Source organism: Notothenia rossii, assembly GCF_949606895.1.
Source record: "Notothenia rossii genome assembly, contig: scaffold_531, whole genome shotgun sequence".
NCBI classification, from domain to species: domain Eukaryota; kingdom Metazoa; phylum Chordata; class Actinopteri; order Perciformes; family Nototheniidae; genus Notothenia; species Notothenia rossii.
This window is the reverse complement of record NW_027639543.1, coordinates 1-4,800: the sequence shown is the minus strand read 5'-3', so window position 1 is coordinate 4,800 and position 4,800 is coordinate 1. Positions and strand designations below refer to the sequence as shown.

General features: G+C 36.6%; 1 long non-coding RNA gene across 1 annotated transcript; it reads right to left on the bottom strand.

The window, feature by feature from the left end:
• Window positions 1–2,591: 2,591 nt before the first annotated feature.
• On the bottom strand, window positions 2,592–4,404 carry LOC307027691. Its single transcript, XR_013804720.1, has 2 exons — window positions 3,744–4,404; window positions 2,592–2,713 (listed from the first exon to the last, which is right to left on the bottom strand). It is a non-coding gene; the product is annotated as an uncharacterized lncRNA (long non-coding RNA).
• Window positions 4,405–4,800: the final 396 nt, after the last annotated feature.

The following is a 4,800-nucleotide window of genomic DNA, read 5'->3' as shown; positions in this document are numbered from 1 at the left end:
AATTAATATCAGTTAATCAAATGCAATGTAAAGAAATACTTAAACAGCAAAAAATGAGTGTGTGTGTGTGTGTGTGTGTGTGTGTGTGTGTGTGTGTGTGTGTGTGTGTGTGTGTGTGTGTGTGTGTGTGTGTGTGTGTGTGTGTGTGTGTGTGTGTGTGTGTGTGTGTGTGTGTGTCAGTTAAAGTGTGTCTGTGTCTCAATTAATCAAATGCAATCTAAAGAAATTCTTAACAGCAATCCTACTTTCAAGTATTTTGCACTTTTACGGTAGAATAACTGCGGCTTTGCGGATGAGAAGTGAGGTGTAATGAACCTGCAGGGGAAGATACACTCTATAATTAAATGGAATTAATTAACACGTTACTTCTCTATTTATTGAGTGACTTATTTCATCATTTTATTTGGTTAACTTCCTTAAATCTGCTGCATTCGTGTGCTTATTATATCACTTCCTGCGCATGGCAGGCGCTCCTGTTACCCTAAATAAACCTCAAAATGATTCACGGACATTAAATTGTAGATTCAGGATTACATCGAGGCTTTTAAAGTTGTTAAATAAATAAATGCAAGTAGAGGCAGCTACATTTCCTCTGATGTGCGTCTGATGTGAAAAAAACCTGAACTCAAGCCGACGCGGGAAGTCACACGTTTGATTAAATTGACGTGTTTCTTTCATGCTTTTTCACGACTAAAAACACAATTTGACGCACGTTTATTATTATTTTGCAACTCTTAATAAATCTTTGGATTGTTTTACTCACCGAGGAAGCAGAGGCGTCTCCACAACTTCCTCATCGCGACGATTTCACTTTTTCACACGCACAAAAAAATGTTGTCAAAGATGTTGGATAATCCTCCGTGATGCCGATTGAGTGTTTTTGTTCCTTATTCTGTGAAATCTCTTGCTCTTAAATTCTCACTTCTTCACGAGCTTTCTGCTTCCTCTCCGACGCTCTGAAGGTTTCCGCCTCCCCTCCTCTCCTCTCTAATCCCACCTGCTACTCACTTTTTGAAACAAGCACATGTGGAAAGTAAAAGTGCATTTAATCCAGTTTATTTCTGACACACTTGAGTTTTTCCACTCTGTTATACTTTTTGTTCCTCTTTATTTAATGGATGCATTGAAAGCTTTTACATCAAATCCTACTCAGAGAATTTGGTTTATTGCAAAGTAGGTTACGCATAAAATGAGGTCGCTTTGCAATAACGGTGCATACATACACACAGACATATATAATATAAGAACTATTGTAACAAAACTAACGACTTCATGTATTAAGATTTAAATAAACAAAAAATAATTAAATGAAAATAAATTAAATAGCCTACAATAAAATTAAAAATAATAATAAATACAAATATTTAAATTAAATACAAATATTTAATAAATGAAATTAGAACATTTAAAGTCAAACTGTGCTACAATATATATCACATACATAGGTTAAAAATGTATACAAATGTAAGCAGTATTGAATTAATATGAATAATTATATTAACGCTGAAGATGCCTGAAACAAAAGAATAAATACACTTAAAACAATAACTATCCTTAATATAGTGAGGTATATGAGTACTTCTTCCAACAGTACACTACTTATTGTTTTTATATGCAGGTGCACTCATATGTTTGGCCGTGTAGTACAGTCTTATATATACTTTAATCCTTCTTCTGTACACTTAATTTATGTTTTTGGTGCTTTCCGCCCGCTTCATGTCTCCGTCTCTCTACCTTCTGAATGTCACTTGGTTTCAGTCCGTTTTCAGGAACTGAGTCACAGACCACACGGCGAAAACACAGGATGTCGCTCTGTTTCTGATTGTCACCTCAAACATCTCCTCTGTCACGTTTGAATCCACTGCAAACAAAACACACACTCTTCAAATGCACCGTGACGCCTTTGCACGATGGCGTACACGTGCAAAAAAAATGTAGAAAAAGGACTTTTGGTGCGTTTTTTGTTAAGATTTCACTGATTCCAGATGAGCTCAAGAGTGTCTTGCTTCTCTAGAAGTTGATAAAAATGATCTCAAACTTCCTTGCAAAACATTTAAATATTATGTCCACAGCAGCCCTAGTGAATTTTAATCGTTAAAGAAAGGGAGGTTTTAAAATCGGCAGTTGCGGAAAAAGTGCTGGGATTATTCACTTTAATGAAATAAAACAAGAAACATATTCACTTTAACAAAGGCTAAACACAAACATTAAACACGTTTTTTAAAAGTAAAATAACCCATTTAAGAGTACTGTCTAGTGGCATCTATGATCACAATTAAAGAACGAATATTTATACTTTCAAACCTAAAAGTTAAGACAAGATGAAATCCTTAAATCCGTATTAATCTGCAAAATGACTTCAGAAAACTCCGAATTTAGTCCCAGGGGCCTTATTGAAACCCAAAACACAATGTAAACTTAAGAAGCTAATCGGATTATAACTTTCTTGATCTTAAATAAATGACATTTTAAATTGTAGTCACTTTATTAACAGTGTTATCAGAGGCTTACTGGAGATAAAAGGAGGCATCAGAGATACCGAAAAAACTTGTCGTGGATAATTTAACCAAACGATTTAGTAAATTGTAGTAATCGTGAAACAAAAAGCTTTATTAACATGCTAAAATGAAAGGAACCAAGAGAACGAAGACCAGACAGAATGGATTGGCCGTAAAGGAGGAAGAGGGGGCGTTGTTTTCACCCGAGTTGTCACCTGTCGGAGAAAACAAGGAGGACGTTTAAATGCAACGATATGAGAATAAAATATCATTTACAGAACATTTGTTGGTAAATAAAAGTGGCACAAGGTTGCACACTTTAGTAGAAGGAAACACAGTAATGTATAACAAACTATTGTCAAATAAAAAAAACGTAATGTTTGCCCGTGTAAATGAAGAATTCAACAAATTAAATAATTATTTAATAAATTAACATAGAATATTTAAAGTAAAAATGTGCTACAATATATATACAGTGGGGCACAACAGTATTTAGTCAGCCACCAATTGAGCAAGTTCTCCCACTTAAAAAGATGAGAGAGGCCTGTAATTTTCATCCTAGGTATACCTCAACTATGAGAGACAGAATGAGAAGAAAAATCCAGAAAATCACATTGTCTGATTTTTAAAGAATTTATTTGCAAATGATGGTGGAAAATAAGTATTTGGTCAATAACAAAAGTTCATCTCAATACTTTGTTATATACCCTTTGTTGGCAATGACAGAGGTCAAACGTTTTCAGTAAGTCTTCACAAGGTTTTCACACTGTTGCTGGTATTTCGGCCATGCAGATCTCCTCTAGAGCAGTGATGTTTTGGGGCTGTCGCTAGGCAACACGGACTTTCAACTCCCTCCAAAGATTTTCTATGGGGTTGAGATCTGGAGACTAGCTAGGCCACTCCAGGACCTCGAAATACTTCTTACGAAGCCACTCCTTCGTTGCCCGGGCGGTGTGTTTGGGATCATTTTCATGCTGAAAGACCCAGCCACGTTTCATCTTCAATGCCCTTGCTCTGCTCTAGTTAGCTAGCTAGCGTTTGCGTTTAGAGTTTATGCTGGTACGGAAAAATATAAAATCAGTATCTAATTATAATTTGTATTGTCCTTTAGACTGTAAACATGATTTGATACGGAAAACAGAGGGGTTTCTGCTCAGTTTAACTTCCCTTAAATCCATTAGAGTCACATAGCTAACATACATTTTAAATAAAGTAAATGAAGAGATTAGATGAGAGTGACGGTACCTGATGGTTCATATTCATCCAACCATGGTGGTAGGAACGTGAGGTTTCCAGTCAGGTTTCCAGTCAGGTTATAGTGATTTTCCCCATTGTAAAACAAATAATCTTCTTCTTCATCATCATCATCATCATCATCATCATCATCATCATCATCATCATCATCATCATCATCATTGTGTCCCCTTGATAAAATGACTGCGGCACCTAAACAATGAAAGGTAGAGTAATTCAAATTGAAGAAAAATCTAAATTAAATAAATAAATATTGTGCTTATGACCCCTTGAAACATTACATGTGAAGAAAAACTGAAGGCGTTAAAACAACATTACAAAAAATGTATATGTTATTATTTCATTTCTTGATTGAATTGGTTTTTGTTATTCAGTATGAATTAATTGGGCGAAACATTTAAATATTCTGAGATTTGTATAAAGGCTGATATTGAACACCCAGATTTAAATATAATCAATGCATTTATTATTATGTTTTGGTACAATGTCATACAGTACACGTCAACAAATACACACACACACACACACACAGACAGACAGACAGACAGACAGACAGACAGACAGACAGACAGACAGACAGACAGACAGACAGACAGACAGACAGACAGACAGACAGACAGAGACAGACAGACAGACAGACAGACAGACAGACAGACAGCATGCTGGCAGAGAAACACACACACACACACACACACACACACACGCACACACACACGTACACACACACGTACACACACACGTACACGTACACACACACAGACAGACAGACAGACAGACAGACAGACAGACAGACAGACAGACAGACAGACAGACAGACAGACAGACAGACAGACAGACAGACAGACAGGCAGGCAGGCAGGCAGAGACACACACACACACACAGACACACAGACACACACACACACACACAGACAGACAGACAGACAGACAGACAGACAGACAGACAGACAGGCTGGCAGAGAACACACACACACACACACACACACACACACACACACACACACACACACGTACATTTCCCCCAAATATACCAACAAATAAATAATAA